We start from the raw sequence: 11,474 nt of genomic DNA, 5'->3' as shown, positions 1-11,474 counted from the left end.
CTATCGCTCTCTCTCTCTCTCTCTCTCTATATATATATATATATATATATAATGCTTGTAAAAGTTGAAATTAGTATCAACTACTCATATAATGCAAGAAATTGTATTTTTTATTCTAATCAATCCTCCTTCACCATATCCCTTTACAGAAGTGGAATAATACACTGGTAAATATGTGAAAATTATTTATCCGCAACTTCATGAATAAAATCTTTATTCTTTGCCTTCAAACGAGCTGCTTCTTTCAGTGTATTATCTTGTTCCTTGTAATTCATCCACAACTTGACTCAAATAGAAGCCTTTATATCATTGAACTCACAAATTTTGGGATAATCTCCTTCATAATATTATTGATCTCACACAAAACAAGGGCTGCACAGATTTTCGCTTTCATGTTGCGCCTTATCTTGGCGTTGCGAAGCTGAAAACCAAATATTTCCCCATCATATTTCAAAATGTGAACCATTGCAAAAACACCACAGTCTACAATTAGCTTACTAGTTTGCCATGGGAAATTGACATTAGTGACATCATATGAAACTAATTCGGGAGCCAATGGATGCTCAAATCTATCCAAATAAACACTTATATGAATGCGCTGCGAAAAAAAAAATAAAGATAATAAATTTTATAAGCACAAGTCTTTTGATGAAAATAAATCACCAACCAATAAAGCTTAAAAGTACAAAAATCTAATAAAAAACAAAGGATCTCTGAAGATTATAAATCTTACTATTATCAAGAGGTAAGAAAGCTCAGATTTTTTTTTTCTTTCTCTCTCTTCCTTGAGGAAGAAAAAAGTAGAAATCTTTATTTTATATTGAGCAAGAAAAAAAAAACTTGCTATTCAGCTTTGTTTATTTTGTTTCTTGGGTTTTTCTTAACTACCATCAATGAAGTGTGTTCTTTGTGAAAGACTGTTGCATAGAAGGAGAAAATTAGGACCGGGTTGAGTTGAAGAAAGAACAAGAAAAAAAAAAGCGTAGATCACTGCTTGATTGCTATATGTTGTTGTAGTTGTTAAATGCTTAAAAAAACCAGCAAAAAAACAATTGAAAACCACTTGCATGTTGCATTGCTGCCATTAAATTCCGAGAACAAAACTCACAGTACTAGACTTCTCATATAAAAGACTTAATCATAGTATAAGAAATACTAAGAAGACAATTGAAAACTCTTAATGTCAACATCATAAATATTAGTAATTGATTTTAAATGTATGTGCTGGCTAAAGTGATTTCCATAATTTGTTCCTTAATTTTCTTTCTCGATAACATAATTGTATCATCACATCATAAAATAAGTAAGATCAATCAACTTTCTTTAGTCCAATTTATGCGTTAATTTAGGAGATAGAAGATTGATTCATGGCGTAAAAAAGAAACAAAAACAAGATCAATTCAAAATATCTAGTTGGCGTTTAAGATTGTAGTACCCTGTTCTGCATCAAAATTACAGTACCCACACAATAATCAAAACTCGTTTCACAACAATAGCACAATTTCGAATTTAATCAAAATATAATTACAACAATTCCGAATGAAATATGAAATGTAAAACAGAATCAAAATTCTAAAAAAACGAAAAATTAAACAAAATACTAATCTTCTTCTCCCATATTGTATGCGTTTATTGAAGTAATCTGGAGCACCGAATTTACTAATAATGAGGGACGAAGTTCACTGAATTGATATTGAAAAAGAAAAATAACGCAGAGAACAGAAAAAGAGAGAGAAAGAGGGGGAAGGAGAGAGGAGAGAGAAAGTAGGTTATGTTGAGAAGCGTTTAAAATTTGGGGGTTTAGTTGTTTTAAGTTTTTTAATCTTGACCATTAAATGAGACATAATCTAAGGGTTAGAATTTTTTCTCACTTCTCATATAAAACTCCCTTCTCACCTGAACTCAATTCTATATACTTCCAATGAGTCCCAGGTAACTCGAGGAAGTCAAGTTACCTTGCTCGAGTTTGCCCAGGGGCTAATGAGCCCCAGGTAACTCGAGGAAGTTCAGGGACCTCGCTTCGAGGTTACCCAGGGGCTGATGAGCCTCAAGTAACTCGAGGAATTTCTGAGACCTCGCCCGACGTTACCTAGGGGCCAATGAGCCCCACGTAACTCGAGAAAGTTCAGAGGCCTCGCTCGAGGTTACCTAAGGGCTGATGAACCCCAGGTAACTCGAGGAAGTTATGAGATCTCGCCCTATGTTACCCAGGGGCCAATGGGCCCTAGGTAACTCGAGGAAGTTCAGAGACCTTGCTCAAGGTTACCTAGGGGCAGATGAGTCCCAGGTAACTCGAGGAAGTTCTGAGACCTCGCCCGAGGTTATCCAGGGGCCAATGAGCCCTAGGTAACTCGAGGAAGTTCAGAGATCTCGCTCGAGGTTACCCAGGGGTAGATGAGCCCCAGGTAACTCGAGGAAGTTCTGACACCTTTCCCGAGGTTACCCAGGGGCCAATGAGCCCTAAGTTACTCGGGGAAGCGACCTCGCTCGAGGTTACCCAGGGGCCCCTGGTTCACCCGAGGGGTATGAAACCGTACCTCTTGATGGGTGTCGATCTCAACGGCAGAGGTGGCCGAGATATTCCCCACTCGATCTGGGTGAGGTGCCTAAAGGTAGTTCTTTGGCCTCCATTTGGACGTGAATTGCCCAGGGAGTTAGAGCTCCGGCGATGAGAGGTTCTCATGGTGGCGCAGCTGTACTCCAACATTGGGTTTAGCTGGACTTCAAATAAACCCTAAAGGAGAGAGTGAGTAGCTCGACAAAGGGAGTGAGTAGCTCCACCAAGGGAGCGAGTAAGTAGCTCAACCAAGGGAGCGAGGGAGTAGCTCAACCAAGGGAGCGAGTGAGTAGCTCAACCAAGGGAGCGAGGGAGTAGCTCAACGAAGGGAACGAGTGAGTAGCTCAACCAAGGGAGCGAGTGAGTAGCTCAACCAAGGGAGCGAGTAAGTAGCTCAACCAAGGGAGCGAGGGAGTAGCTCAACCAAGAGAGCGAGTGAGTAGCTCAACCAAGGGGCGAGGGAGTAGCTCAACCAAGGGAGCGGAGTAGCTCAACCAAGGGAGCGAGGGAGTAGCTCAACCAAGGGAGCGGAGTAGCTCAACCAAGGGAGCGGAGTAGCTCAACCAAGGGAGTGAGGGAGTAGCTCGACCAAGGGATTGAGTAAGTAGCTCAACCAAGGGAGCGAGGGAGTAGCTCAACCAAGAGAGCGAGGGAGTAGCTCAACCAAGGAGCGAGTGAGTAGCTCAACCAAGGGAGCGAGGGAGTAGCTTAACCAAGGGAGCGAGTGAGTAGCTTAACCAAGGGAGCGAGTGAGTAGCTCAACCAAGGGAGCGAAGGAGTAGCTCAACAAAGGGAGCGAAGTGAGTACCTCGACCAAGGAAGCGAGGGAGTAGCTCAACCAATGGAGCGAGGGAGTAGCTCAACTAAGGGAGCGAGGGAGTAGCTCGACCAAAGGAGTGAGGGAGTAGCTCAACAAAGGGAGCGGAGTGAGTACCTCGAGGGGAATCTTGGACCATGCTTAATATATCTCAGGGACCAATGAGACCCATGTATCTTAAGAGGCACATCGGAGCAGCTGCTATGATTAGGTGAACTTCCTCAACCTCGACATAGAGCTAACAAGCTCTATGACTTCAAGGAGAGTCTAATTGCCTTGTTGGAAGAGCTTTTGTACTTAGAATATATTTCTTCAAGTAAGATGAATACATGGTTCCTGACCTTAACGAGGAGCTGATGGCCTAGGGGTCGAGGAGCTGTCATATTGGAGGTTCTTACTCGACTCGAGCGAGGCCATCTCGATCTTTCGCGAATGTTCGGAGGTTGTATGAGAGGACCTCTACGAACTATGTTGGGGATGGACGTCCATGAGCGTTCGAAGGCTTGATGAGGGGACCTTGACGAACTATGTTGCAGATGATTAACCTCTATGAGTGTTCGAAGGCCTTCATCAGAGGACCTCTTCGAGCTACATTTTTCCATGTTGGCTGACTTGATAGAGTGGTCGACTTTGGTCTTTTATGAACGACGTGAGCACACTCAGGTAGTTATGTGTAATACTCCGTATTTTAGTAAGTTATTAGTTATATTTTTTAAAAGGTTTTATATATTAAAAAGGCTTTTTATTAATTATTAAGGTTTTAAATAGGCCTTTGTATTAAATTATGGGATTTTCAAATAAATTCTAGCCCAAATTATATACTGGGACTAAGTTTACAACTTGTAATCCAAGTAGTTAGAAGATATTTTTAAAAGAAATTTCGAAAAGAAAAAAAAAAAAAAAAAAGAAAAAAAAAAAAAAAAAAAAAAAAAAACTCAAGTATCTATCTTGTTATATGCCTACCTAATTATATTAGCATAATTATTATTACTATTCATATTAGTATTATCATGAAAATTATTATTTCATGTAAATAAGATCTTTCAAGGTTATTCTATGAACAAGTTCTATATTTTACATGCCTTTATATGGCTAAAGTTTTAAAAGAATTACTATTCTTATAAAGGAGGATTATTTCCGAAAGATTTTCTTAGTTATATGATCTTTTATGATCACAATTTATAAAGAGGCCACGGCTTGTTATTTATTAGCAAGAACGGTAGCTATTATTTTTACCCATATACTTTTTGTATAAGTCATGTGGACAAGGTAGTTCCCCTCGTAATAGACTCAGTAAGGAATACTAAACTTGGGGGTGTGCACACTTTAGGAAAGGTATCTAGGCAAGGAAAAGGAGTTTTATTAAAGTTATATACTTTATATTATACAAGTTATTTCAAGTATCCAAGGAATTTATACAAGTTATTTCAAGTATCCAAGGAAGGTTTATATGAGTATTTTGAATGTTTAGTAAAGTATTTAAATTTCCGCATATACATGTACTCAGTATTTTTACTGACACGCATTTTGTTTGTTTTATGGCTTTGTCCCTGTGATGATCCTTTTGGTGAGCAGATTTTTCAGGTTGACTGATGCATACTACATATGGGAAGCTAGTGAGGAGTACTACATAGTTTAGTTTAGTAGTCATTATGTTTTATATTTCCCTTTGTCTTAGTTGAAACAATAATAAATTTTTTAATTATCAATAAAGAGAAGTTATTTTTATTAATTCCGCTGCATTGTTAATTTAGTAGTTAGTAGTTTTAGCCTTTAACGTTATCACGTGGCGTAATACTCTCAAGTTTCTCAAGTGTTTATATTAAAATATATTCTTTATAAAGAGAGAAATTTGGGGGTGTTACAAAGTGGTATCAAGAGCCTTTAGGTTTATTAAGGAGAGTTTGGGCAGATTTAGGAAGGGCATATAAGTTAGAGTTTCGCATTTTAGTCATAAATTTTTTGCATTTTATTTGCATAAATAAAGTTATATGCATTTTATTTGCATAAATAAAGTTATATTTCCAAATATAAATATTTTCCAATTTATTTATTTTGAAGAAAGGAATAAGTGTGTGGCTTTATTTTTCTGAGGAAAGTTCTGGCTAAGGAAAGACTTGGTACTTAAGTTGGCCGCTTGTGCCGCACCTCTCTTTCCTGGGAACTCCCTCGATTAATTTTTCCATACACGAAAAAACCTTTTATTCGAAATAAAAACTTATTATATAATTAAATTTTTCGAAAATACAAATAGTTTGAAATTTTCTTTGTTTCTTATTTACAATCAGATTATTATTCTGAATAATTGTATGACATTTGTCTAGCGAAATATGAAAATATTATTATTTTCATAAGGAAGGAGATTTTTTTTAGTAGCTTGAATAATTAGTAGTTCTGTAATTAGACTACTACTCCTTATAAATGTTAGCATTCCTTTTCAAGGATTAATAAATAAAAGTCTAGTTTGTTCTTTTTATGCTATGTGCAATTTGTCAATCATATTATGAATCATGATTGTTGTATGAATTACAAATTTAGTAGGATAACTTAATAAGTAGTTTGTTCTTACTCAGGAAGAAATGGCAGTAGACCCGGAAGTAGATCCAAAACTCGAGCAACTCTTAAGGAGTTGACCTCTCTGACCAAGAATTTGGCTAAGGCTATGACTTCTCAACTGAACCGTCAACAAGAACCTGACCTAGCTGGCGAGGTGTTTAAGAAAGTAGCCTCTAGGAATCCACCTGTCTATGATGGAAAAGAGGACCCAGCCAGTCTTGAGAACTGGATTAGAGAGTTTGATAAACTGTTTACTGCTGTTAGGTGTGATGATGAGTTGAAAATCAACAATGCTACATACTACCTAAGAGAGGAAGCTGATTTATGGTGGTCCCAAAGGAAGGAGTCTTTGCAGACTCAAGAGGATTTTGGGTGGAGCAATTTAAGGAAGCCTTGAGAACCAAGTTTTACCCACCTCACTTAAGGAAAAAGAAGTGCCTAGAGTTTACCAACCTAAGGATGGGGACCATGACTTCAATGAGTACTACTCTAAGTTTATAGAGTTAATGAGGTTTGCACCTGAAATGGTTCCAACTGAATTTTGAAGGCTCAACGATTTGAGCAAGGGTTGACCTTGTCCATTCAAGGGAAATTGGGAGGGGCTAACTTTAATAGCCTTGAGAAGTGTATGGGAGAGCTGCCCATCTATTCGGGATCAAAGGAAGAGAGTGAAGTGAATCCTGGAGATAAAAGGAAAGGGTCTAGTAATGGGTTTCAAGGTGGAGATAAGCGTCAAAAGATTAATGGAGGATTCAAGCAAGGAAAGGATGTAAAGGAATAACAACAATCGTAGTCAATCTGAAAATGGAAAGTCCAAGAGAGTCTACTACTAAAAGATGTCCAAGAAACCACCCAGGAAGGGACTGTGAAGGAAATCTGGTAACTTGTAGGATCTGTAGCAAGTTAGGCCATAGAGAATATGAGTGCTTCCAGAAAGACTCACATCAGCAAATCCTAAGCCACCCAGAATCAGGGAGGTAATGGGAACAAAGGACTCCAACAGCAAGTGGTGACCCATAATCGTGTTCCTCCTAAGAATGGGAACGGAGGAGACAATCAGGCTAAGACAAATAATCAAGGTCGAGTGTTTGTCATGAGCAATCGTGAGGCTGAAACGACTGCGGCGTAGTGACTGGTACTTTCTTCACTCTTCTATTCCAGTTAAGATTTTATTTGATTCAGGAGCTTCTCACTCTTTTATTTCCAAAACCTTAGTGGAGAAACTTAAGTTGGGAAAACCCGAACTTATAAGCATGGATATAGTCATACCTTCTGGAGATGTCATTAACGCTATATAGAGATGTTTAGTGACTATAGCAGGGGTAGAATTTCCTTCAGACTTAATTGAATTCGAGTTAGATGACCTAGATTGTTATGGGAATGGATTGGTTGGGAAATTCAAAGCCCAAATAGACTGCAGAGCCCAAAAAGTGACGTTGAAAGGCCCAAAAGGAGTCAAAGTAACCTATAGAAAAATCAGTCAGAAGCCCAGTCCAAGAATGATTTCTGCTATGCAACTCAAGAACTATAAGAAAGGGGTATCCATTGTACTTGTGTAGTATACAAAAGTTGGGAGTAGAAGGAGAAAAGATGGAGAATATTCCTGTAGTGAATGAATTCATGGATGTCTTTCCAGAAGAAATCCCTGGAATGCCTCCAATAAGGGAGGTGGAGTTCACCATAGACCTAATGCCTGGAACTGGCCCAATATCTAAAGCACCATATCGTATGGCTCCAGCTGAAATGAATGAGCTTAAGACCCAATTAGAAGAGTTATTAGAGAAGGGCTACGTAAGGCCAGTGTATCCCCATGGGGTGCTCTTGTAAAGAAGAAGGATGGTAGTCTAAGGTTGTGCATGACTCCGTGAGTTAACCAAGTGACCATCAAGAATAAGTATCCTCTCCCAAGGATCGATGATTGTTTGACCAACTGAAAGGAGCTGGAATTTTCTCTAAGATTGACTTAAGGTCAGGGTATCATCAGTTAAGAATTGCTGATAAGGACATTGCTAAGACGCTTTTAGGACACGTTATGGCCATTATGAGTTTACAGTAATGCCTTTTGGATTGACTAATGCGCCAGCAGTATTTATGGATCTCATGCATAGAATTTTTAAGCCATACTTAGACCAATTTGTGGTAGTATTTATAGATGATATATTGGTTTACTCTAAGAATAAAGAAGAGCATGAAACACCTCCGAATAATTTTGTCAACCCTCCAACAGAAGCAATTGTATGCAAAGTTTTCGAAGTGTGAGTTCTGGTTGGAAAAAGTGGCATTTTTGGGCCACGTCATATCTAAGGAGGGTGTTGCCGTTGATCCAGCAAAGATTGAAGCCGTTAGTGAATGGCCTACTCCAAAGAATGTGACTGATATAAGAAGTTTTCTAGGTCTGGCAGGTTATTACAGACGTTTTGTTAAGGATTTCTCGAAAATAGCCCGACCAATGACCAACCTTATGAAGAAGGAGTCCAAGTTTATTTGGAGCCCAGAATGTGAGAAAGCCTTCACCATCCTAAAAGAAAGACTAACCACAGCCCCTGTGTTATCCTTGCCTGATGGGAGTGATACTTATGAAGTATATAGTGATGCATCTAAACATGGTCTAGGGTGTGTTTTAATGCAAAATAGAAGAGTCATTGCTTATGCATCAAGGCAACTGAAGCCATATGAAGTCAACTACCCTACTCATGACTTAGAGTTAGCCGCAATAGTCTTTGCTTTAAAGATTTGGCGTCATTATTTGTATGGGGTGACATGTAAGATATACACAGATCACAAGAGTTTGAAATACATTTTCACCCAAAAGGATTTGAATATGAGGCAAAGGAGATGGTTAGAATTCATAAAAGACTACGATTTGGATATCCAATACCATGAAGGGAAAGCCAATGTAGTGGCAGATGCCTTGAGTAGGAAGACAAGTCATACCTTAAGCACTATGGTGGTGGCAGATCAATTGTGTTTAGACTTTCAGAAGATGAATCTTGAAGTTATGCAATATGGAGAAGTAGAGAAAATGTTTAGTGCACTGACCATGTAACCCTCGATGTTTGATCAAATTAGGGAAGCTCAATTAAAAGATGAAAAAATGGAAAAGATAAAGGAAAAGGTGAGGGAGGGTCATGCTGGAGACTTCGAAATTCATGAAGATGGAAGTTTAAGAATGGAAGGAAGGTGGTGTATACCCGAAGCTTGTGAAGATTTGAAATTGAAAATCATGGAAGAAGGCCATAATTCTCCATATTCGATGCACCCAGGGGGTGATAAGTTGTATAAGGATTTAAAGAAGAATTTCTGGTGGGCTCGTATGAAGTTGGACATAGCTGAATTTGTTTCCAAATGCTTAACATGTCAAAAGGTGAAGAGTGAACATAAAAGACCCCAAGGAAAAGTCCAACCTTTAGATGTGCCAGGATGGAAGTGGGATTCATTTCGATGGATTTCGTTGTTGCTTACCTAAGGGTAAATCTGGGAATGATACGATATGGGTAATTGTCGATAGGTTGACCAAGTCTGCAGTGTTCATACCTATGAAGGCAACATGGTCGATGGACCAACTAGCTAAGGCCTACATCAAGCATGTATTGAGAATACATGGAGTACCGAAAGATATTGTGTCTGATCGAGATTCTAGATTTTTGTCTAACTTCTGGCAGAAGCTAAGCAAGCCTTTGGTTCGAAGCTATTGATGAGTACTGCTTTTCACCCAGCCACTGATGGCAGACTGAAAGGACCATACAAACCTTAGAAGATATGTTAAGAGCTTGTGTCATGGAATATCAGGGTTCATGGGAAGATCATCTGATTTGATAGAGTTCTCCTACAATAACAGTTATCATTCAAGTATAGGCATGGCACCATTCGAGGCTTTATATGGTAGGAAATGTAGAAGCCCATTATGTTGGAACGATATAAGTGAAACAGTTGTACTTGGGCCTGAATTGATTGAAGAGACCGTACAACAGGTTAAGATGATCCAAGGAAAGATTAAGGCAGCCCAAGATCGTCAGAAAAGCTATGCTGATCTGAAGCGTAGGGAAGAAGAATATGAAGTGGGCGAAAAAGTGCTTTTGAAAGTATCACCAATGAAGGGTGTGATGAGGTTTGGAAAGAAAGGGAAGCTCAGCCCTAAGTTTATAGGCCCATATGAAATATTGGATAGAGTTGGCAAAGTGGCCTATAGGCTAGCCCTACCCACTGAATTAAGTCGTGTTCATAATGTGTTCCATATATCCCAGTTGAGACGGTATATCCCAGATAAATCGCATGTGTTGCAGCCTGAAACAGTTCAAATTGATGAGAACTTGTCTTATGAAGAAAGGCCTATTAAGATTTTAGACAGTAAGGTTAGAAGTACCCGAAACAAAGATGTTAAAATTGTTAAGGTGCTCTGGTCTAATCAGAAGTCTGAAGAAGCAACATGGGAAGCAGAGGCTGACATGCGAAAAAAATATCCAGAGTTGTTTGCAGAAGGTTAGTAGTAGAGTTACGGGGACGTAACTCCTTTTAAGGGGGTAGAATACGATAGAGTTTCGCGCGTTTGACTTAGAACCATATTGTTTGGCATATTTTATGAGCTATTATGAGAATCAACTTACTTTTATAGGAAGTTGGTGGTATATGTGTCTTACTTGCTTTGTCTCTTGCATTGCTTGCATTAAGTTTCGAGGACGAAACTTCTTTTAAGGGGGTAGTCTGTAATACTCCGATTTTAGTAAGTATTAGTTATATTTTTTAAAAGGTTTATATATTAAAAGGCTTTTTATTAATTATTAAGGTTTTAAATAGGCCTTTGTATTAAATTATGGGTTTTCAAATAAATTCTAGCCCAAATTATATACTGGGACTAAGTTTACAACTTGTAATCCAAGTAGTTAAGATATTTTTAAAAGAAATTTCGAAAAGAAAAAAAAAAAAAAAAAAAGAAAAAAAAAAAAAAAAAAAAAAAAAACTCAAGTATCTATCTTGTTATATGCCTACCTAATTATATTAGCATAATTATTATTACTATTCATATTAGTATTATCATGAAAATTATTATTTCATGTAAATAAGATCTTTCAAGGTTATTCTATGAACAAGTTCTATATTTTACATGCCTTTATATGGCTAAAGTTTTAAAAGAATTACTATTCTTATAAAGGAGGATTATTTCCGAAAGATTTTCTTAGTTATATGATCTTTTATGATCACAATTTATAAAGAGGCCACGGCTTGTTATTTATTAGCAAGAACGGTAGCTATTATATTTTACCCATATACTTTTTGTATAAGTCATGTGGACAAGGTAGTTCCCCTCGTAATAGACTCAGTAAGGAATACTAAACTTGGGGGGTGTGCACACTTTAGGAAAGGTATCTAGGCAAGGAAAAGGAGTTTTATTAAAGTTATATACTTTATATTATAAAGTTATTTCAAGTATCCAAGGAATTTATACAAGTTATTTCAAGTATCCAAGGAAGGTTTATATGAGTATTTTGAATGTTTAGTAAAGTATTTAAATTTCCGCATATACATGTACTCAGTATTTTTACTGAC

The sequence above is a fragment of the Beta vulgaris genome, chromosome 9, assembly GCF_026745355.1.
Source record: "Beta vulgaris subsp. vulgaris cultivar EL10 chromosome 9, EL10.2, whole genome shotgun sequence".
NCBI lineage: Eukaryota > Viridiplantae > Streptophyta > Magnoliopsida > Caryophyllales > Amaranthaceae > Beta > Beta vulgaris.
Note: the sequence above shows the minus strand (reverse complement) of the source record.